This window comes from Hoplias malabaricus, chromosome 1 (genome assembly GCF_029633855.1).
Source record: "Hoplias malabaricus isolate fHopMal1 chromosome 1, fHopMal1.hap1, whole genome shotgun sequence".
NCBI lineage: Eukaryota > Metazoa > Chordata > Actinopteri > Characiformes > Erythrinidae > Hoplias > Hoplias malabaricus.
In genome coordinates, this window is record NC_089800.1 from 89938343 (window position 1) to 89963215 (window position 24873).

The 24873-nt window shown below is 45.8% G+C and overlaps 1 protein-coding gene across 1 annotated transcript in view; it reads left to right on the forward strand.

Annotated features, from left to right (window-relative positions):
• Positions 1–825: 825 nt before the first annotated feature.
• Positions 826–24873, forward strand: part of snap25b (synaptosome associated protein 25b) — a 52888-nt gene continuing 28840 nt past the window's right edge. Inside the window, exon 1 of the mRNA XM_066686071.1 lies at positions 826–859. The gene's annotated coding sequence lies outside the window, so the exon portion shown is untranslated. The remainder of the gene's footprint in view (positions 860–24873) is intronic.

A 24873-nucleotide genomic window follows, 5' to 3' on the forward strand; every position in this document is an offset into this window, starting at 1 on the left:
CTCTCTCTGTCTTTCTCTCTCCTCTCTCTGTCTTTTACTCGCTCTTTGTCTCACTCTCTCTGTCTCTTACTCTCTCTCCTTCTATCTCTGTCTCTGTGTGTCTCTTACTCTCTCTGTCTCTCTCTCTCTCTCTGTCTGTCTGTCTGTGTCTGTCTCTCTCTGTCTTGTTCTCACTCTCTCTCTGTGTCTCACTCTCTCACTGTCTCTGTCTCGCTGTTTCTCCATCTCACCTTTTCCCTTTGTTGTCTCTCTTATTTTCTTTTCATTATTTCATTCCCCTCTCTCACTCTCTCTCTCTCTCATCCTCCATCTTTCTCTCACTCCTCATAATGCTTTTTATTCTTTTTTTATCCCATGTTTTTTTCTCTCTCTTTCTCCACTTCTCTTCTTTATCTTTCTCTCCTCCTGCTCCGTGCACTCCCTCATACTCTCTTCCCTTCTTTATATTTTTCTCATCCCTTCTCTGCTCTCTCTTTCTTCTCTTCTCTTTCCTCAATTTTTAATATATTATCTCTCTCACTCCATCTCTCTGTCTCTCTTTCTCTCTCTCTCTCTCTCTCCATTTCCCTCTCGCTCCCTCTCTCTCTCCATCTCTCTCTCTCCATCTCCCTCTCTCGCTCCATCTCTCTCTCTCTCTCTCTCTCTCTCTCTCTCCATCTCCCTCTCTCTCTCCATCTCTCTCTGATAAATAACCCACTAATATGGAGGCACTCTAATATGCAAATATCATGCAACTAAGCCCCGCCTCCTCTCTAATCAGGTCGATGACGTCAGAGGCTTGCCCGGTTGGCTGGGGGGAAGGGGGAGGGGCGGAGTCAGGGAACAACAGACAGAAACTCGGGGCAGGAGCGCGCGCACGGTAGGTTTGGGGATTATTGTCTGCTTCTAAATTAAGGTCTGTTTTTAAACTTCATCTTCACTTTCAGACCGTTTTTGTCGAGTTGTCTGTTCCACCTTAAATTAAGCAGCTGCTCCATTGAAGGTTTAAGGTGGAACGGATAATTCCATTAAGAAGTGGAAATGTGGCGATGAAATCTTTAAAAACAGACTCAGATCGCGGGTTTTTTGTTGTTGCGTCTGTTTTTTTCTTCCCAGCGCTGTATAAATTGTTGATGTAGAACACTGTTTGATATCGTACCGCTCCTGGATTAAAGCAGTCGGGAGCGCGCTTCCTTCTCCGGGCGCGCGCTGGAGCTCAGGTCTCTGAAGGAGGTTAAAGGCTCTTAATTCTTTCCTTCCTTTATTTTCCCCTCAGAAACCCTCAGAAATCCCTGTGTGAAGGCTCGCGCTCGCTGTGGTGGTGTAACTCCGCCTTGTGGGGGGTGGGAATCTGGGTCAACACGTTGGAGGCTTAGTGCTCGTGGAGAAAGCAGTTTGAGACGGAGATCATTGGTTTTCTCTTTTCATTTCCCTTCATTCGCGCTGGAGATGGCGTGGGGGTCACGCAGGAGGTTCTGGAGTGAGCTCTCGGTGCTCGGGCTTCTTTTTGGGGCTGTTTTTTTACCCTGATTCCACTTGAAGTGGGGTGAGAACACAGAGAAACACCAGGAGCTCAGAGCTCTCAGAGAAGGCTGTTCTCTTTGTGGATGTTTGCTTTAAATCCGCTTCGTTCTCTGGGTTCCCTTCACTCTCCACACAGTAAATGTCACGGGAGTCTCCAGGCGAGGGGCTTTGTGCGTGCGTGTGTGTGTGTGTGTGTGTGCGTGTGTGTGTGTGTGTGCGTGTGTGTGTGACCTCAAAGCCAAGGGCGCTCTGCTGAAGGTCTGAAATCAGGGGCTGTTTGCTTTGAATTCTCGTTGAGTCTCTTTCCTTTGGGATTTTGATTACATTTTATTTCATTCATTCATTCCCCTTCATTTAAACTCAGAGCACAGTGAGGGTTTCCCTCATTTACTGAAATGTCTTTATTGTTTTTTATTCAAACACAAGACAAGATCAGGAAAACACAGAGGAAGAGTGCATGAATAAACATATAATTTACACACACACACACACCGCTCCACCTTAAAAGATACAGTCGCTTCTTACTCACACACACCGCTCCACCTTAAAAGATACAGTCGCTTCTTACTCACACACACCTCTCCACCTTAAAAGATACAGTCGCTTCTTACTCACACACACCGCTCCACCTTAAAAGATACAGTCGCTTCTTACTCACACACACCGCTCCACCTTAAAAGATACAGTTAGAACAGAGCAGCTAATGGTGAGGAAACGTTCTCTGAAGTTATTGGATTCAAATTATGAACGTCACTGTTATTGAGATTAATAGAAATCTGATTTCCTTTGGAAAGATAATTGGGATCCTGCTGTGATGGAGTCTTTGGTCTGGAGGTGTTAACTCTCTCAGAGTTCTGTGGGAGTTTGAACAGCTCAGTTCTCTCACACAGCTCCTGATGGTTTTTTGGAGTTGCTCAATTTTAAAGTCCAGGGTTTGGTGGTGTTTCACTCGCAGTGGTGTAGAGTGTGTGAGGGGTCCAGGTCTCTTTGGGGAAAACACATTAAACGTGTGTGGTGTGGTTCCGCTAGGTCCCGCTCGGAGCGATGTGGAACTGTGACGGAGTCCTGTCTGGCGTCTCCTGGAGAAATCTGTGAGAAACAGGAGGTGTGTTGGTTTTCTGTGGGAGCGCTCAGTGTGTCCTTCACTGCAGTCTTCAGGCAATGGCTCTTTTACAGCTGTCACAAAAACCTCGATAACAGCGCTGTTGGCCTCCATTTAAACATGTTTTCCTTTTTGTTTTTGCAAGAATTGTTTTGTTTTACAGTTGTGTGTGTGTGTGTGTGTGTGTGTGATTAATATTAAATACATTTGTTTTAATAATCGTAAGTTTTTGGTCAATTTTTCCATCTGAACCGCTGCTGAACGGCAGAGTGTCTGTCTTCTTTAATAAAGTGGACACAATGGCAGCAAATCAGCCACAAAACCATATGCAGCTTCACTGATTTGGAAGCGTCTCATCTTTCGACCGAATGAAAAGGGAGAGCCAGGGGATTCAGACGATGAGCAAAGCCTGAGCCAGAAAGAGTGCTGTGAAACGGGGGAAATGTTAATGTGAGTCTCCTCTCACTTCCTGTCGTCCAGCTCCCGATGCCCTGCTGCCCCCAGCCCCGAGTCGTGGAGCAGCCTCAGAAGGAGCAGTTCAGGCTGGTTCCAGGCGACAGAGAGGAGTGTAGAACTAGAATCAGGAGAAATGAACTCGTTAGGGTCTGTGACATCACACACCACAGTGTTGACCCTCGTTAGATCACAGCACGGGAAATTCTTTCCTTTGTTTGACCTGAAAGTCAAAGCTGATTTGCTGCAGGTCTGAGTTCACTCTGGTTCTTCTGTCCCATGCTTGTAATACATCAGGTTCAGTGTGTGTCTGTGTGTGTGTGTGTGTGTGTGTGTTCACTCTCACAAATGTGTTAATGCCGAGGAAATATCTCTGAACTCCTCCCGACGTCGCTGGGTTCTCTCTGGTTCTTTAGGTTCTGTTATTTTATATACACGTTTAAAAGTAATGTTGCTGTACAGAACCCTGAACACTTGGAGAACCTGTTCCATGATTTAAGGGTTCTTCAAACTGATGGAGAATGTGCTGTAGATGGTTCTGTAGAGCACTGTTTAGAAAAGGGTTCTGTGTGGCACCAGAATCTGTAACAAGATTGACATCGTAACAATAGAATGTTTTTTGGTGTTGTACAGAACCATTTTCTAAAAAGTGCTTTATAGAATCATCTACAGCACATTCTCCATCAGTTGGAAGAACCCTTAAATCATGGAACAGGTTCTTCAAGTGTTCAGGGTTCTATACAGAACCATTTCCTTTACTGCTTTGTGGAACTCCCCACTGATCGACACAGAAACTCAGATCTATTTACAGGGTGTAGAGTTTCAGCACCGCGGACAGCGCTCGGGGGCGTCCCGATCCAACACCAGCTTGTGCCCTTATTGACTTCCTGACTTGATCTCAATGTAGAATCAGAACATGAGCTCTCCCCACCATCACAAACCCAGGTCACTTCCAGAGGAACACTGGAACACCGTTCCACAGTTCACTGCTCCCTGACACTTCACACTTCTGACTCCTCCTCTTCATTTCAGTCTACAGCTGCACACAGCTGGAACACACTTTAATTCAGTTTCTAAGTCAAGACCCAAATAAGGGATGTTTTTACTGAAACTCGCACCTGTTTATTCATTAACTGAGAGTACTCTAGATTTTCAGTGTTTCTCATTTTTTGAAGCATGTTTTCTTTTCTTCCACTCTTTTATATTTAAGTTTCCCTCAGGAGGCGTCTGCTGATGCTCGGCTGCCACTGAAAATATAATTATCCTTAATGACTCGCCTGGGTAAATTAAAGTTTATGTGAAATAAAAGTGAATAAAGAGAGACCAGATCCTGTTTATTTAGGAGAGAAAGTGCATATAAGCCGAGTCAGGTTTGATCAAGTGAGTCAGTCAATCACAGCAGAGCTCATTTACATATAAACACAGCTTATTTACATATATATGTCCGTTTCTCAAAAGAAGTGCCCCTTCTTTGGTCTGTAGGGTGTTTGTTTAGGGAGTGTTTGTAGGGTGTTTGATTAGAGATTGTAGGGTGTTTAGAGAGTGTCTGTAGGGTGTTTGATTGTTTAGAGAGTGTCTGTAGGGTGTTTGATTAGAGATTGTAGGGTGTTTGTTTAGGGAGTGTTTGTAGGGTGTTTGATTAGAGATTGTAGGGTGTTTGTTTAGAGAGTGTCTGTTGGGTGTTTGTGTAGAGAGTGTCTGTAGCATGTTTGATTAGAGATTGTAGGGTGTTTGTTTAGAGAGTGTCTGTAGGGTGTTTAATTGTTTAGAGGGTGTAGGGTGTTTGTTTAGGGAGTGTCTGTAGGGTGTTTGATTAGAGATTGTAGGGTGTTTGTTTAGAGAGTGTCTTTAGGTTGTTTGATTGTTTAGAGAGTGTAGGGTGTTTGTTTAGAGAGTGTCTAGGTTGTTTGATTGTTTAGAGAGTGTCTAGGTTGTTTGATTGTTTAGAGAGTGTCTGTTGTGTGTTTTAGAGAGTGTCTGTTGGGTGTTTTAGAGAGTGTCTGTAGGGTGTTTGTTTAGAGAGTGTCTGTAGGGTGTTTGTTTATAGCGTGTCTGTAGGGTGTTTGATTAGAGATTGTAGGGTGTTTGTTTAGAGTGTTGGGTGTTTTAGAGAGTGTCTGTTGGGTGTTTGTTTAGAGAGTGTCTGTAGGGTGTTTGATTAGAGATTGTAGGGTGTTTGTTTAGAGAGTGTCTGTAGGTTGTTTGATTAGAGGTTGTAGGGTGTTTGTTTAGAGAGTGTCTGTTGGGTGTTTGTTTAGAGAGTGTCTGTAGGGTGTTTCATTGTTTAGAGAGTGTATGTAGGGTGTTTGATTAGAGATTGTAGGGTTTTTGTTTAAGGAGTGTCTGTAGGGTGTTTGATTAGAGAGTGCCTGTAGGGTGTTTGATTAGAGAGTGTCTGTAGGGTGTTTGATTAGAGATTGTAGGGTGTTTGTTTAGGGAGTGTTTGTAGGGTGTTTGATTAGAGATTGTAGGGTGTTTGTTTAGAGAGTGTCTGTTGGGTGTTTTAGAGAGTGTCTGTTGGGTGTTTGTGTAGAGAGTGTCTGTAGCATGTTTGATTAGAGATTGTAGGGTGTTTGTTTAGAGAGTGTCTGTAGGGTGTTTGTTTAGGGAGTTTCTGTAGGGTGTTTAATTGTTTAGAGAGTGTAGGGTGTTTGTTTAGGGAGAGTCTGTAGGGTGTTTGATTAGAGAGTGTAGGGTGTTTGTTTAGGGAGTGTCTGTAGGTTGTTTGATTGTTTAGAGAGTGTAGGGTGTTTGTTTAGGGAGTGTCTGTAGGGTGTTTGATTAGAGAGTGTAGGGTGTTTGTTTAGAGAGTGTCTGTAGGGTGTTTCATTGTTTAGAGAGTGTCTGTGTCTGTCATAAAATAACGGTTTATGCGGTGTCACGGTGCGCTGTGTGTAGATAATAATTTTTAGTGAGGTATAAGGATCACGTTTACCTGTGGAATTAGTGTCTAATTACGGTCTGGGTGCAGTAGTTTATTATCTGTGATGTGCACTTTGTAGGGAGCATGGGGCTGTTTTGGCAACACACTGGGGATCGAACCACTGACCTTCTAGTCCCAAACCTGCTCCTCTAAACATTAGGGTGTGTGTGTGTGTGAGAGAGAGTGTGAGAGACAGAGAGAGCAGCCATGGGTGAGCTGCTCCTCAGATTAAAGTTGGGGGAGGGGGGGCGTTTATCCTGAATGGGACGCACTGTGGCTTTGCTGTAATCTGTTTACACACACACACACACACACACACACACATTAAAGGCACAGTGAGTCCTTTTAACTCCGTAAAACAGCAAAAAAAATCTTTCTAGTCATTGTTTCTCTCCTCAGTGTTTTTCTGAAATAAATTCTTGTTATCAGACACCGGAACATAGCTGTGAGGGTCTGTTGGAATTCAGCCTCATCATCATCATCAGTGAGGGTTAGAGGCTAGTGCTGGGGATTAGTTCAGGATCAAACTCACCACTCCAACTCATCCCAGAGGAACTCCACAATGAGTGTGTGACACACCCGTTCAGAATGTGGAGACTGTGTTTATTATCCGTTGCATTATGGGAGTTGTAGTGTATATGTCAGTTGTGGTTGCCCTGAGCACCGCCGCCACACGTGCAGGCTCTGTGCTCTGTGCTCTCTGCTCCTTGTTGTTCTGAGGACAAACTGAGACATCATCATTTAAATGTGATTCAAAAAAAAATTGCTCCCATGAGGAAAATGTATTTATTTATATATTTATTTATTTTTAGACAACGGAGAGACTCCAAACGCTGAAAAGCACCAACCGAGATGAGGATGTTGCTCTATTCCTGCTCCATAGGGGGGTAACACTGACTTATTTTTGCTGTTACAGTTACATTACTTAAAGGGGAACTGACTCTAAATTCAGGAGAGTGCTAACTGCATGAAAGTAAACACAGAGCGAAAGTGCTACAAAACTAAACAGCTCGAGTTACACATGAGTTTCTGTGGGAATTCAAACAGTGAATAAACACTTACAGACAATTTACACTTCAGAAACCAACAAGATACAGTCGCTTCTTACTCACATGCACCGCTCCACATTAAAAGATACAGTCGCTTCTTACTCACACACACCGCTCCACCTTAAAAGATACGGTCGCTTCTTACTCACACACACCGCTCCACATTAAAAGATACAGTCGCTTCTTACTCACACACACCGCTCCACATTAAAAGATACAGTCGCTTCTTACTCACACACACCGCTCCACATTAAAAGATACAGTCGCTTCTTACTCACACACACCGCTCCACCTTAAAAGATACAGTCGCTTCTTACTCACACACACCGCTCCACCTTAAAAGATACAGTCGCTTCTTACTCACACACACCGCTCCACCTTAAAAGATACAGTCGCTTCTTACTCACACACACCGCTCCACCTTAAAAGATACAGTCGCTTCTTACTCACACACACCGCTCCACCTTAAAAGATACAGTCGCTTCTTACTCACACACACCGCTCCACCTTAAAAGATACAGTCGCTTCTTACTCACACACACCACTCCACATTAAAAGATACAGTCGCTTCTTAATCACACGCACCGCTCCACCTTAAAAGATACAGTCGCTTCTTACTCACACACACCGCTCCACCTTAAAAGATACAGTCGCTTCTTACTCACACACACCGCTCCACATTAAAAGATACAGTCGCTTCTTACTCACACACACCGCTCCACCTTAAAAGATAAAGTCGCTTCTTACTCACACACACCGTTCCACATTAAAAGATACAGTCGCTTCTTACTCACACACACCGCTCCACATTACAAGATACAGTCGCTTCTTACTCACACACACCGCTCCACCTTAAAAGATACAGTCGCTTCTTACTCACACACACCACTCCACATTAAAAGATACAGTCGCTTCTTACTCACACGCACCGCTCCACCTTAAAAGATACAGTCGCTTCTTACTCACACACACCGCTCCACCTTAAAAGATACAGTCGCTTCTTACTCACACACACCGCTCCACATTAAAAGATACAGTCGCTTCTTACTCACACACACCGCTCCACATTAAAAGATACAGTCGCTTCTTACTCACACACACAGCTCCACCTTAAAAGATACAGTCGCTTCTTACTCACATGCACCGCTCCACATTAAAAGATACAGTCGCTTCTTACTCACACACACCGCTCCACATTAAAAGATACAGTCACTTCTTACTCACACACACCGCTCCACCTTAAAAGATACAGTCGCTTCTTACTCACACACACCGCTCCACATTAAAAGATACAGTCGCTTCTTACTCACACACACCGCTCCACATTAAAAGATACAGTCGCTTCTTACTCACACACACAGCTCCACCTTAAAAGATACAGTCGCTTCTTACTCACATGCACCGCTCCACATTAAAAGATACAGTCGCTTCTTACTCACACACACCCCTCCACCTTAAAAGATACAGTTGCTTCTTACTCACACACACTGCTACATCTTAAAACATGCAGAGCTTAGAACTGCATTTCCCCAAAATCGTAGTCGTTTCCTTTAAGGCAAAATCAGAAGTGTACAAATTGAAACCAAAATGACCCAGGATTCCTAAGGGCATATTTGTCTTGCAGATGAAGTCTGATGTATCTCCGTGTCCATTTCAGAGAGACAGACCCGTCTGAACACTGCCTACACCTCCTTGTTGTAACTGTGTGACCCCACTAGGTGTCTGTGTGTGTGTGATAGAGAGAGAGAGAGAGAGAGAGAGAGAGAGAGAGAGAGAGAGAGAATATGAGCGCCCCCTGCAAGATCTTACACTGTGGCTGTGTTCAGTGGTGTGAATTGTTTGTGTCTGTTCACATTTGATTCACTTTTTCACAGACTCTGATTGAGTAACAGGAGCTAGGGACTGACCTCAGTGTGTATGATAGAGAGAGGGATGGAGGGAGAGAGAGAGAGAGAGAGAGAGAGAGAGAGAGAGAGAGAGAGAGAGAGAGACGTGAGTTGGAGAGGGAGCTGTTAGAGTCACACTTCGTCAGTGTAACTTGGTGACTATGTCCAATAGCAGCTAAAAAACCTAAACCTGAAGCTGGTGTGAAAGCAGAAGGCACTACAGTGGATTGAATGGTGAATTGCGGGCCCTTTTCCGCCAAATTAATATTGTTTCTTGAACCTGTTCTGTTCAGATCTCTTGGAACCTTGGTTCTATCCAGCGACCGCCCCAACCCAAGATACCACCAGCTTTGATGGGAACCAAGGATACGTCATCAGCGGGGGGTGCTGTGGGGCTGTGTTTGAATTCAGCTGCAGAGCCAGAGATAAAGGGACAGAGTCAGGACAGAGTCATGGTTAATCCACTGTTTACAGCGCGGTCAGATCACAGTGAGATATGAGACACAAGTGGAAATGATGTAGAGTTCTGTCTGTTACAGTCCGAGAGTTTCACTCTGTGGCTCTAGAGCCTTCTGCTGAGCTCCAGAACAGAGAGAGAACAGTGAGAACACCACAGAACAGCCGCCTAAAAGTAACAGCGCCGGAAGTGTCGCTGATATTAGCCTCAAAAGCACACCTTATGATTTTCATTCAAACTCAGCTCAGAAAACGAGTCATTTCCATTTTCCCATTTCAGAACGGAAAGGTCCACAGGGGGCGATGTTTCTGATATTTCTGCAACAACAGCTCATTAATGTCTCCACCTCCTCGTCTGGATTGGTTGGACACTGCTTTGTCAGAGTCTCTGTGTTGAACCCGTTTTAAACAGCTGTGTGGGGGACCCGCTCTGTGGAGAATAAACCGCTTCATTTAGGGACAACAGAGCACTTTCTAGAAAACGGTGCAAATAAAAAACGATCAGTTTTATTAGTCATTTGCTGCTTTTTGTCGTTGGTCTTTAAAATCCTTATTGTTATTTATTTCAGGGAAAATTACACCGCGTGTTTAACTCTGGCTCTGATTCAGATTCTGCTTGTTGTGGATCTCAGCGCCGAGGAGCAGACGGATTTATCTGCGGCTCATTGTCGTCAGGGTTAAAGTGAAGGTAGTGCTTTAGTTTTGTAGATGAAGGACTCCCCCACAGTCTCTGTTCCTTACAGACTTCAGCCCTCCCTCCTACACCACTTTCATTCTCTCATTCTCTTTTACAGCTGCTTTGAAAAGACCTGCCTCGCTCTGAAGAGGTACTTAAGCAGCTCAGGAGGAGAGAGAGAGAGAGAGAGAGAGAGAGAGAGAGAGAGAGAGAGAGAAAGAAAGAGATTGTAGAGAAGAGTCTTTATAGTCTTCTCTCTAAAGAACAAGGGCCACTCTCAGCGTCTCATTCCGTTCTCTCACTCGTCTCTGGGAGAGGAAGTGTTCTGTAAAACTCTCCCTTATCAGAGAGGGATTAACATACATCTAAATTAAAGATAGAGTCCATTAAATCTTTCTTTACCCCCCCCCCCCCCTTCAGCGCTCAGGACCCCACAGAGCAGGTGTGATGTGGTGGTGGATCATTCTCAGCGCTGCAGTGACACTGACGTGGTGGTGGTGTGTTAGTGTGTGTTGTGCTGGTGTAGAGTGGATCAGACACAGCAGTGCTGCTGGAGTTTTTAAACCCCTCAGTGTCTGGACCGAGAACAGTCCACCGACCAAAAACATCCAGCCGACAGCGTCCTGTGTCACTGATGAAGGACTAGAGGACGAGCGACACACACTGTGCAGCGACAGATGAGCTACTGTCTCTGACTCTACATCTACAAGGTGGACCAACGAGGGAGGAGTGTCTCACAGAGTGGACAGAGAGTGGACACAGGGTTTAAAACTCCAGCAGCACTGCTGTGTCTGATCCACTCTACACCAGCACAACACACAGTAACATCTTACTGTGTGTGTGTGTAGTTGGGATGTCTGTTACTGTGGACAGTGAGCTGCTGTGGAACCAAAGACATATTATGTGTAACCATGCTTGGCTAATATATCTGATTTTAATCCTGATATTAAAGTTATTCTACATCCGTTTCCATGGTTACGTTCCACCCTTTTTTATAGTAACACCACAGCCACTTCCATGTCTCCTTTGGCTGTTACAAATGATCTGGCTTTAGGGAGTCTGTGTTCGTTAGGCTGGAGGACTAGGAAGATCATTCACTTCATACAGGGCAGTGTGTGTGTGTGAGAGAGAGAGAGCTTCAGTGTCAATCACTGCACATTACACTGATCCAGGACCTGTTTATCTCTCTCTGACCCTCACATTAGCCCTCAACATGGACACACAGAGCTGATCTGAGGTCAGTAAAGTCCAGCTGAGTGTAGTTTGTTAAAGCCGCTGCATCCTCAGTCCCTTCATCCTCAGAGCAGGCTTTAACTGAGATAAGCCCAGCGTGTGTGTGTGTGTGTGTGTGTGTGTGGGTCCAGATGGCCCCTTGTGAACAGTATAAGATAATAAAATCCAGTATTTTCAGCAGAGTAACACAAAGCAGCCCTGAAAACAGTGTCTCTGTTCTTTAAAGGTGCAGTCAGTCACTTTCACCACCAGAAAGTAGCAAATAACGTATGTCCAGTTGTTTTTGTGATTACAGATTAATAGATTATAGATTGATTATTGATTATATGCTGTTTCTTGTGCCCCACGTGCTGTGTTTCACATTCAGTTGTGTGTAAGTGATACTCTGAAGGCCCTGGGGTCATGTCCCCATCACTTTCCAGATTCTGTGCCACATGAGAGGATACACACGGCGCCTTAAAAACCTTTCCTGACCTCATCCTTTCAGACCCAGTGGATCACACGCACAAACTCATTCCAGACGAACTGCACGGAGCTCCATCACTCCAGAGAACACAGTTCCACTGTTCCACACACCAGAGGAACCCCATCTCTCCAGATAACACAGTTCCACTGTTCCACACACCAGAGGAACCCCATCTCTCCAGATAACACAGTTCCACTGTTCCACACACCAGAGGAACCCCATCTCTCCAGAGAACACAGTTCCACTGTTCCACACACCAGAGGAACCCCATCACTCCAGAGAACACAGTTCCACTGTTCCACACACCAGAGGAACCCCATCACTCCAGAGAACACAGTTCCACTGTTCCACACACCAGAGGAACCCCATCTCTCCAGATAACACAGTTCCACTGTTCCACACACCAGAGGAACCCCATCACTCCAGAGAACACAGTTCCACTGTTCCACACACCAGAGGAGCTCCATCACTCCAGAGAACACAGTTCCACTGTTCCACACACCAGAGGAACCCCATCTCTCCAGATAACACAGTTCCACTGTTCCACACACCAGAGGAACCCCATCTCTCCAGAGAACACAGTTCCACTGTTCCACACACCAGAGGAACCCCATCACTCCAGAGAACACAGTTCCACTGTTCCACACACCAGAGGAACCCCATCTCTCCAGAGAACACAGTTCCACTGTTCCACACACCAGCGATATGGGCACGTTTGGTTAAAGCAGAGACTTGAATCATTTATTTATACATTTATTATTTTATTTATATATTTTTTCTTTCTGCAGATTACTCATGCCTCCTCTCAGCGGGATAATTTATTCAGTGAATATTTATGTACATATTAAAATGTGATGCGTCCTCCTTTTATCTCTGCTGGGTTTTAATTGTGTCCTGTTACATAATCGGTTACAAAACACACGAACACACACCCAGTCCACTTTAAACTGACCCAGTCCGACATTTTTGTGTAAAATCTCTACAGAAACATGTGAAGTGAAATGAGACGTTCTGGAGCAGCTGCACATGAGCCTAAGCTCCCAATGTGGAACAGTGGAACTGTGTTCTCTGGAGTGATGGGGTTCCTCTGGTGTGTGGAACAGTGGAACTGTGTTCTCTGGAGTGATGGAGCTCCTCTGGTGTGTGGAACAGTGGAACTGTGTTCTCTGGAGTGATGGGGTTCCTCTGGTGTATGGAACAGTGGAACTGTGTTCTCTGGAGTGATGGAGCTCCTCTGGTGTGTGGAACAGTGGAACTGTGTTCTCTGGAGTGATGGGGTTCCTCTGGTGTGTGGAACAGTGGAACTGTGTTCTCTGGAGTGATGGAGTTCCTCTGGTGTGTGGAACAGTGGAACTGTGTTCTCTGGAGTGATGGGGTTCCTCTAGTGTGTGGAACAGTGGAACTGTGTTCTCTGGAGTGATGGAGCTCCTCTGGTGTGTGGAACAGTGGAACTGTGTTCTCTGGAGTGATGGAGCTCCTCTGGTGTGTGGAACAGTGGAACTGTGTTCTCTGGAGTGATGGGGTTCCTCTGGTGTGTGGAACAGTGGAACTGTGTTCTCTGGAGAGATGGGGTTCCTCTGGTGTGTGGAACAGTGGAACTGTGTTCTCTGGAGTGATGGAGCTCCTCTGGTGTGTGGAAAAGTGGAACTGTGTTCTCTGGAGTGATGGAGCTCCTCTGGTGTGTGGAACAGTGGAACTGTGTTCTCTGGAGTGATGGGGTTCCTCTGGTGTGTGGAACAGTGGAACTGTGTTCTCTGGAGTGATGGAGTTCCTCTGGTGTGTGGAACAGTGGAACTGTGTTCTCTGAAGTGATGGAGTTCCTCTGGTGTGTGGATCTGCGTTCTCTAGAGTGATGGAGTTCCTCTGGTGTGTGGAACAGTGGAACTGTGTTCTCTGGAGTGATGGAGCTCCTCTGGTGTGTGGAACAGTGGAACTGTGTTCTCTGGAGTGATGGAGCTCCTCTGGTGTGTGGAACAGTGGAACTGTGTTCTCTGAAGTGATGGAGCTCCTCTGGTGTGTGGAACAGTGGAACTGTGTTCTCTGAAGTGATGGAGTTCCTCTGGTTTGTGGATCTGCGTTCTGTAGAGTGATGGAGTTCCTCTGGTGTGTGGAACAGTGGAACTGTGTTCTCTGGAGTGATGGGGTTCCTCTGGTGTGTGGAACAGTGGAACTGTGTTCTCTGGAGTGATGGAGCTCCTCTGGTGTGTGGAACAGTGGAACTGTGTTCTCTGGAGTGATGGAGTTCCTCTGGTGTGTGGAACAGTGGAACTGTGTTCTCTGGAGTGATGGAGTTCCTCTGGTGTGTGGAACAGTGGAACTGTGTTCTCTGGAGTGATGGGGTTCCTCTGGTGTGTGGAACAGTGGAACTGTGTTCTCTGGAGTGATGGAGTTCCTCTGGTGTGTGGAACAGTGGAACTGTGTTCTCTGGAGTGATGGAGTTCCTCTGGTGTGTGGAACAGTGGAACTGTGTTCTCTGGAGTGATGGGGTTCCTCTGGTGTGTGGAACAGTGGAACTGTGTTCTCTGGAGTGATGGAGTTCCTCTGGTGTGTGGAACAGTGGAACTGTGTTCTCTGGAGTGATGGGGTTCCTCTGGTGTGTGGAACAGTGGAACTGTGTTCTCTGGAGTGATGGAGCTCCTCTGGTGTGTGGAACAGTGGAACTGTGTTCTCTGGAGTGATGGGGTTCCTCTGGTGTATGGAACAGTGGAACTGTGTTCTCTGGAGTGATGGAGTTCCTCTGGTGTGTGGAACAGTGGAACTGTGTTCTCTGGAGTGATGGGGTTCCTCTAGTGTGTGGAACAGTGGAACTGTGTTCTCTGGAGTGATGGAGCTCCTCTGGTGTGTGGAACAGTGGAACTGTGTTCTCTGGAGTGATGGAGCTCCTCTGGTGTGTGGAACAGTGGAACTGTGTTCTCTGGAGTGATGGGGTTCCTCTGGTGTATGGAACAGTGGAACTGTGTTCTCTGGAGTGATGGAGCTCCTCTGGTGTGTGGAACAGTGGAACTGTGTTCTCTGGAGTGATGGGGTTCCTCTGGTGTGTGGAACAGTGGAACTGTGTTCTCTGGAGTGATGGAGTTCCTCTGGTGTGTGGAACAGTGGAACTGTGTTCTCTGGAGTGATGGGGTTCCTCTAGTGTGTGGAACAGTGGAACTGTGTTCTCTGGAGTGATGGAGCTCCTCTGGTGTGTGGAACAGTGGAACTGTGTTCTCTGGAGTGATGGAGCTCCTCTGGTGTGTGGAACAGTGGAACTGTGTTCTCTGGAGTGATGGGGTTCCTCTGGTGTGTGGAACAGTGGAACTGTGTTCTCTGGAGAGATGGGGTTCCTCTGGTGTGTGGAACAGTGGAACTGTGTTCTCTGGAGTGATGGAGCTCCTCTGGTGTGTGGAAAAGTGGAACTGTGTTCTCTGGAGTGATGGAGCTCCTCTGGTGTGTGGAACAGTGGAACTGTGTTCTCTGGAGTGATGGGGTTCCTCTGGTGTGTGGAACAGTGGAACTGTGTTCTCTGGAGTGATGGAGTTCCTCTGGTGTGTGGAACAGTGGAACTGTGTTCTCTGAAGTGATGGAGTTCCTCTGGTGTGTGGATCTGCGTTCTCTAGAGTGATGGAGTTCCTCTGGTGTGTGGAACAGTGGAACTGTGTTCTCTGGAGTGATGGAGCTCCTCTGGTGTGTGGAACAGTGGAACTGTGTTCTCTGGAGTGATGGAGCTCCTCTGGTGTGTGGAACAGTGGAACTGTGTTCTCTGAAGTGATGGAGCTCCTCTGGTGTGTGGAACAGTGGAACTGTGTTCTCTGAAGTGATGGAGTTCCTCTGGTTTGTGGATCTGCGTTCTGTAGAGTGATGGAGTTCCTCTGGTGTGTGGAACAGTGGAACTGTGTTCTCTGGAGTGATGGGGTTCCTCTGGTGTGTGGAACAGTGGAACTGTGTTCTCTGGAGTGATGGAGCTCCTCTGGTGTGTGGAACAGTGGAACTGTGTTCTCTGGAGTGATGGAGTTCCTCTGGTGTGTGGAACAGTGGAACTGTGTTCTCTGGAGTGATGGAGTTCCTCTGGTGTGTGGAACAGTGGAACTGTGTTCTCTGGAGTGATGGGGTTCCTCTGGTGTGTGGAACAGTGGAACTGTGTTCTCTGGAGTGATGGAGTTCCTCTGGTGTGTGGAACAGTGGAACTGTGTTCTCTGGAGTGATGGAGTTCCTCTGGTGTGTGGAACAGTGGAACTGTGTTCTCTGGAGTGATGGGGTTCCTCTGGTGTGTGGAACAGTGGAACTGTGTTCTCTGGAGTGATGGAGTTCCTCTGGTGTGTGGAACAGTGGAACTGTGTTCTCTGGAGTGATGGGGTTCCTCTGGTGTGTGGAACAGTGGAACTGTGTTCTCTGGAGTGATGGAGTTCCTCTGGTGTGTGGAACAGTGGAACTGTGTTCTCTGGAGTGATGGAGTTCCTCTGGTGTGTGGAACAGTGGAACTGTGTTCTCTGGAGTGATGGGGTTCCTCTGGTGTGTGGAACAGTGGAACTGTGTTCTCTGGAGTGATGGAGTTCCTCTGGTGTGTGGAACAGTGGAACTGTGTTCTCTGGAGTGATGGAGTTCCTCTGATGTGTGGAACAGTGTAACTGTGTTCTCTGAAGTGATGGAGCTCCTCTGGTGTGTGGAACAGTGGAACTGTGTTCTCTGAAGTGATGGAGTTCCTCTGGTGTGTGGATCTGCGTTCTCTAGAGTGATGGAGTTCCTCTGGTGTGTGGAACAGTGGAACTGTGTTCTCTGGAGTGATGGAGTTCCTCTGGTGTGTGGAACAGTGGAACTGTGTTCTTTGGAGTGATGGGGTTCCTCTGGTGTGTGGAACAGTGGAACTGTGTTCTCTGGAGTGATGGAGCACCATGCTACACCTATTTTCATAGTTCTGCTATATCTGTTTCCATGGTTACGCTACAGCAATTTCTGTTTCCATGGTTATGCCAGTTTTGTTTCCGTGGTTACACAGTGTCCATTTGTAAATTCAGTGACTGGATGTTTACTTTTATCGTGAGCTCCAACATTCAAATTTTAGCTTTAAATTTAAACTCAAATATAGAAATACACTCAATCTTTCATAAATATTTTTAATTTTGTTAGTGATAGTCCTACTGCAGCCGACAGGGGTTCAGATCCTCACTCGGGTGAGCAGCCTACACCAGTAAAGGTCCTGAGCACGGAGAGTGTGTGATGAGCGAGTGATGAACATAATGAACGTGTGATGGATGTAATGAGTGAGTGATGAGTATGTACTGGTTGTTTAAAGGGACGCTGGACGAAGCCTAGTGTCTCCGCTGTGTCTCTGATGTGGGTTTAAATGTGGAGCCGAGACGGAGACGTGGCGCCGCTGACCTTTGTTTAATCGTTAGAGCAGTAACTCTGCTCCGCAGCGTTCTGGAATGGCAGTGTCCTACTTTCCCGGGAGCAGAGTGCAGTGCGGGGGGTTGATTGATTGCATGCGGAGTGTTTTCTGAACTGAGGACTGAATCAGAAACACAAGGCAGTTTATTAGAGTCAGAGACTGATGTTGTTCCTCTTCTCACACTGACGCCACCTCCATCCTCTGCCCTGACTTTCCGTCATCTGGAGCTTTACTAATGCAGCACTTCAGGGGTTAAACTGGATTGTTCTCTCATTCAGACACACACACACACACACACACACACACACACACACACACACATCAAGAGTGCTGTAACAGAACCATGTTGTAAAATAATTTACACAACACAGATTGTCTCAACAGACTGATGGGAAGGCAGTAGTTATTGATTCTGAAGTTTGAATCTGGAGTCCACCAACACAAACACTGTGAAACAAGACCAGTGTCAGTTCTCTGTGCACTGCCTGAGTCAGAAACACGGGATAAAACGAGCCGCTCTGATTCTGCTCCGCTTCTGACGTCAAGTGCAGAGACTTTAGAATGGCCCCGCCCCCTCGTCTGAGTCTGTCCAATCACAGCGCTGCACCCGTGTTTATGTGAGAGCACAAAGACGAGGTTAAACGTAGCAAAACAGACACAACGAGCGCGGAGAAATAAGAGCACTGAGTAAAAACGGAGAAGAAAGAGAACAGAGTGAAAACGGCTAAAAACCAGAGCTTCTGCTCCTCGCTCCTCACTGCTGTGCGCTCGGGGTCGGGGTGAACAGCGAGCGGCTCATTATCATTTAAAGGAACAGGTGCTGAAAGCGGGCGTTCTGAACAGGGGCTGTTTACACAGGGGGAGAACACTGCTGTGGGGCTCGTGGGGTTTGGACCAAAGCGGGTCACAGACGCTTCATTAAGAAACAGAACTGTGTTCCACTGTGGAGACGAGGGAGAGTGTGGTCCCTTTAAAGTAAGTAGCTGATTCCTGGCCAAAACCCAAACACCTACTACTCAGTGACTTGTTTACACCCAGCATTCACATGTGATTCTCATGATCCGATTCTACTTGGATTTAACCGAACTACAGGAAACTACAGGTAACTACTGTAAACAGCCCCAGGTTGCACTGTGACCGGACCGGACTGAATGTGTACTTCCTTTCTCTGTATCACTCTCTCTCTCTCTCTCTCTGTGTGTCTCTCTCTCTCTGTGTCTCTCTCTCTCTGTCTCTGTCTCTCTCTCTCTCTCTCTCTCTCTCTGTCTGTCTCTCCCTCTCTCTCTCTCTCTGTTTCTGTCTCTCTCTCTCTCTCTGTCTGTCTCTCTCTCTCCCTCTCTCTCTCTCTCTCTCTCTCTCTCTCTCTCTGATTGATGGAGTGATGTGTAATCTAATTAAGTTCAGGTGGAAGAGCCAACTTACTGTTCTTTCTCAGTATTATTCTCTTTGTGATGTTCGCACTGCTCCTCCAAGGCTTTTCAAATCTCCATTAAATTCCACAGGATCCTAGGACCCAGTGATGCAGCCAGAACTGGACCTTTATGTGGGCAATGTTATTCTCTCTCGAACGTGTGAGAGTCTGGGAGGGGGGAGGCTCCAGCTCGTAATCATTGTGCTCCCATCGCGTCTAGAGACATCTTTCTGAAATGGAATGAAGGAATGCGAGACCCGGGGGAGTCTTTCTGAGCAGCAGCAAAGCAGCATCTGTCCGTGTTTTTCACAGATGCCCTATAACTGCTGCACTGTGTTACGTTTTTATTTCATTACAATGATCTAAAGTGAAAGCATTGTCCATATTTAACTTCTGTGTCCAATACAAATGTCTTTAATGAGTTAAAACACATCTGAGCCACTGTTTTTCTGTGTCCTGTGTTTAACTCACAGACTACTGCGGTAGTGGTGGTGATCTACATGTTATTTTTAATGTTGTATCAGATTCTCCATCGAGGTTTTAGTGTATAATTACTTTGAGTGTAAAGGTCAGCTCGGTGCGTTGAGGAAGAAATTAATTGAAATGTAGTTTCTCCGGGACACGGTGATAAACACCCCCCTGTAGCGAGACTGAGACGCCACTGGCTGCAGCACTAAATGATGGACAGCTAGCTCTGGCTGCTGATTGGCTAAATAAAAGTGGCGACCAATGGGAATGGCATTCTCTTTTTAGGAGCCAAGAGAGACGTGGAGCTTCTGTCTCAAACCAATCATCGTCTTTACCGTCTCACCTCAAAGAAATGGGATAAAAGCATCCCATACGAGTCCAAAACACAACAAGGACTTTAGTGTCCAGTCATGGGACGGCTGGTGACCCTAATCACGTTTGTTTTGGAGCGATCCGACTCATGGGTTTTGGAATACGAGCTTCCAAAATGGGAATTATTGCCCCTAGTAATACATTAAAAATCACACTGCCTTCACTCTTTCAGTTTTTAAGCTACAGCCATGAGATTTTACAGCGTGAGGCCCGCACACGACTGGACACTTCACGTCAAGTTTCAGACCGATCGCACTCATTCGTCACGTCATCCCTCATTAAACAGCCCTCCATTCGTTTGAATGGGGATGGCTAGAGTGAGTGATGTCAGAATCCTCTGTACTTCAGGTGTCTTTCTGAATAGGACTTTTTCAGTTAAGCTTAATGCTTTCTTCTAAAATCATTATACTTTCACCTAGAAACTTCATTTAAATGGCAGATACATCTTTAAATGGCAGATACATTTCCTCTTTCTAACAGCTATGAATTTGAAATGGTTTCATGGTAGAGTTTTTGAATTATATACATATGTTCGGCACCAGGGAGGTCCCCTGCTCCATAGACTTACATGTATTTTCTGAGCGGATGACTTTTCCAGGATACGATTTTCGTACAGCGTTCATTCAGATATGCCATGGTTTCTCACAGGAAATGAATGGTGGAATTTAATGACGTAGTTTGTTTACGGTAGAAGTTTTTTAAGGTGTCACTAGTTTATAGTTCTTTTTATGTGGCACTTTAAGGTGGTGGTCTAAATAAAATCAATATTGAAAGTGACCACTTATTTAATGTGGCACTTCAGATGTGTTTTTAAGGTGTCACTATTTAATGTGGTGTTTTTTAATGTGGCGATTACGGATGGTGGCCTAAATAAAATGCCATGTTTATTATGGTGATTTAAAGGTGTCACTAAATCAAATCAAATCAAATTTATTTATATAGCGCTTTTCACAACTGATGTTGTCACAAAGCAGCTTCACAGCTGTCACTAGTAAAGGTGGTCGCTTATTTAATGTGGTCATTTACTTAAGGTGACAGTATAAATTAAATGGCTTTACGTTTTAAAGTTTTAAGGTAGTATTGAACTCATTGAATTCTACAATTTTAACTTTATAGACTATAAACTACATTTTCAACCAATTTCCAAATTTGTTCATGACCTTTCCCCCTCTAGTTGCTAATGTAATTAATAATGGAATGAATGTTGTAGATGATTGAAAACTCGGACAGTGATCAGAGAGAGAGGAGGAAGGAGAGAAAGACAGAGGGAGGTGGAGGGGAAGACGGAGGGTGTGAGGGGAAAAGAGGGAGAGAGGGATGGAGAAAGGGAGAGAGATGTAGGCAGAGGGAGAAATATGGAGTGGAAGACAGACAGAGGAAGGGAGGGAGTGGAGGAAGAGAGTGAGAGAGAGAGAGACGCTATATTTATTATATTTGTATATAATTATATTTATTTTAAAAATGAGTAATTATTAAATATTACATGAATTTAAAAAATCATAAATTCTTTAGATTGAGGTCTTTTAGAAGTTTCATATTATTAATAGTATATAGTATAGTATAAATTATGTATAGAATTTTAATAGTGTTTATAGGTGTGTATTTGTAAAATGAATTAAAATCAATACTATGAGTTCAGATGTAAAGATCATAAAGGATCTCAGTTATAAACACGGTGTGCTGCTCGTTGTTGGTGAAACGACTGACTGCAGCTTTAATGTGGTGTCTGACCCTCTGTGTTGTACCCTCAGTAAACCCACATTAAAGGAGGATATAAAGCGAGCGCTGACGCCCCGGGGACGTGGACACTGTCCTTTACTGAAAGGGACGAGTTGGTTTTATTCAGTGCCTGTTTGCCCTCCAACTCCATCAGCATTCAGCACAGCTCTCCGCCGCGTATTTATAGCCCCCACTTACCTTCACCCCTCTTCACGTTATAAAACATCGGGCCGGAGCCGGGGGCCTGCTTCAGGAGATCGTGGTGAAGTCGTCTGCGCTGTAAACACACTCTTAATGAACGTTAAACATCACAGGTATTGGCTGTATCTGCTCAACGGAGCCGGTTCTGTCCAGGAATTATGACCTCGGGTTTGGGCTTCAGTGCTCCCTCAGAGCCAGTGTGTGTCCAGATCAGAGCCGTAGTTTAATGAGTTTAACGTCCAGCTCTTCTGCTGCCAGGGCCGGACAATACGGCTAACATTGATATCACGATATATTCCTTAATTTTGGTCGTTACGATATAATTCCGATATCGATGTGAGCAATAAATAATGCCAAGAACAAAGAAGAAACATGACATCACCCTCAAACATAAACAACTCGGCTTTGTCAATATTGATATTTTTAAACAAATTTTAAATTGGGTGTTGAACAGATGACAGGAGTGTGGTGTGTTCTCCCTGTGTCTGCGTGGGTTTCCTCCGGGTGACTGTCTGTGAAGAGTGTGGTGTGTTCTCTCTGTGTCTGCGTGGGTTTCCTCCGGGTGACTGTCTGTAAGGAGTGTGGTGTGTTCTCCCTGTGTCTGCGTGGGTGACCAGCTATCGTTCACAGCCCCATATCGCGAACCTGATTCACTCTAATTCCTACTGTGCAACATCTGGCAGATCTGACATTTTCTTTCTCAGGAGGCTGCCCAGGTGCTAGTCCAGGCTCTAGCCATTTCTAGGCTTGATTCCTGTAACTCTCTCCTGGCTGGTGTTCTTCTGAGGGTCTCTTCAGCTGATCCAGAATGCAGTCGCACGGCTCGTCTTCAATCTTCCAAAGTTCCCCCACGTCACCACACTACTGCTCTCTCTTCACTGGCTTCCTGTAGCTGCCCACATCAGGTTTAAAACTCTCACGCTGCCTACAAAACCGAGAACAGACCGGCTCCTCCCCTCCCTTCTCGGTCCTGGCCCCAGACGCTGGAGCTTCTGACAGTGGACTCTCTCACGGTCTTCACACACAGACTGTAGACCCATGTCTTTATCACACACTGAAGTGAGCATTAATCTAAGTGCACACTGTAACAGACTGTTATTGCACTTATCTGCACTTAACTCCTTTCTAGTTTGAGCACTGACTATAGATCGCGTTGTGTACTGCACTTACTTCCACTTGTTGTTTCTCTGGATCAGCACCGGCCTGTATCAAAATCTTGCTTTAAAACATCGATCTGTTTATTTTGTTCTTGTTTTCCTACTTCACTGGGACCCGGCGGCTGTGGGGGAGGATCCACGATGAACACGGGACCAATCAGAATGCTCCAGAAATGAAGGCTCCTGTGTTTGTGGAGCGGTGGGCGCTGAGTGGCGGGGGACGGAGGGCTGTAAATCCTCTTTAGTGAGGAGTTCAGTCTCAGACTCTTGTGTTGTGTCCACACTCCGGTGTTAAAGGTGGGGTGTGTGTCTCTGACGCGGCTGGGAGCTCCGTCTCTGCGTCTGAGCCGTGCTCTGTTCGTATTCGGTGTGTGATTGTGTTCAGTGTGAAACAGACCGGGGGATTCACTTCGGTCTGAAACTGGTTTCTCTCAGTGCTTTGTGTTAATAAAGAGGCTGATTGGACGGGGCAGAGTCATGTGACTACAGCGCGGTGGTGTGGGTTTAAAGGAACAGTACATGAACACTCAGTGGGGAACAAAAGAATGAACAGAATAAAAAGAAAGAAGGCAATATTGTGTTAATTAGTGGGTTCTGAACATCAGTTTCAATTAATGTTTGATGAACTGCCCAGCCCTAGTTTCTCAGTCTGTTTCCTCTTTGTTCAGGAGGAGACTCTTCTGTCTGATCTCTTCAGATCTAAAGACCTGCTGAGAAATGAACACGTGGGAGATGACAGATATGAAGAGTGTGTTTCATACGGTTACTCATTAAAGTCAGTGTCAGTGCGTCTGTTGGAGGACTACAGCGTCTCAGTGGGGACTTTATATTAAATATGTATTTCTGAGCACCATCATACGTCTGTTACAAAGATGCACCTGCTCTTACATCAGCATTACATCTATCTCTCTCTCTCTCTCTGTCTCCTCTCTCTCTCTCTCTCTCTCTCTCTCTCTCTCTCTCTCTCTCTCTCTCTCTCTCTCTCTCTCTCTCTCTGTCTCTCTCTCTTTCTCTCTCTGTCTGTCTCTCTCTATCTCTGTCTCTCTCTCTCTCACTCTCTCTCTTTCTCTCTCTCTGTCTCTCTCTCTTCTCTCTGTCTCTCTCTCTCTCTCTGTCTCTCTCTGTCTCTCTCTCTCTCTCTCTCTGTCTCTCTCTCTCTCTCTCTCTCTCTCTCTCTCTCTCTCTGTCTCTGTCTCTCTCTCTCCCTCCCTCTCTCTCTCTCTCTCTCTCTCTCTCTCTCTCTCTCTCTCTCTCTCTCTCTCTCTCTCCCTCTTTTCTCTGAACAGAGAAAAAAGTTGTGTGTCTGTGATCGAATAATGTTCTCTTGTTTTGGAAAAAATGCAGAAATGAACAGATGCTCGGCTGAGTAATAAACTACAGAACGAGAGAGAGAGAGAGACAGAGAGAGAGAGAGACAGAGAGAGAGAGAGAGAGAGAGAGAGAGACAGAGAGAGAGTTTGAAGGATGGACATCAGGTCCACTCTTCTCTGAATAAATTACCCTTCATTAATCTGCTCTTTATTAGCGTCTGAATCACGCCACTCTTCTGGACAGCGTTTACATAAAGCAGTGTACAAACTTTAATGAGCAGGATCCGGTTTGGACCAGAACTGACTACAGATGGCCCGGGTGCAGGCGGCGTATCTCCAGTCCTGGTCCTGGTCATGGTCCTGTTCCTGGTCCGTACTGAGTGGAGGTCACTGAGCCTGTGGGCGACCCTTTATAACCTATAATATCACATCATATGTTCCCGCCTCCTCCACCACACTGACCAATCAGAACACTGCACCACATTATGGTCAGTATAGTGATAAACATCTTCAGAGTCCACTCCTCAGCAAACAGGCAGGAGATTTGTGATTGGTTAACTACCAATAACCACACCCCCTTTCTTTAAGCACCAATAACGACACCCCCTTTCTCTAAGCACCAATAACCACACCCCCTTTCCATAAAACACAATGGCTACTGAAAAAACACACTCTCTGTCTCTAAAAAACAGTTAACCACACCCCTTGCTCTTAAATATAACAACTACATATAGCCACGCCCCTTTCACAGAAACACCAAGTTTTTGTTTTTGTGGGTCATCATCGTCAGGAGGAATATGATCTATAGCTTGTCTCACACACACACACACACACACACACACACATACACACACACATACCCTCAAATACACACACAAACACACACCCTCAAATATATACACACACACTCCAATACACACACACACACACACACACACTCCAATATACACACACCCTCCAATACACACACACACACACACACCCTCAAATACACAAATACACACACACACACACACCCTCAAATATATACACACACACTCCAATACACACACACACACACATACCCTCAAATATATACACACACACTCCAATATACACACACCCTCCAATACACACACACACA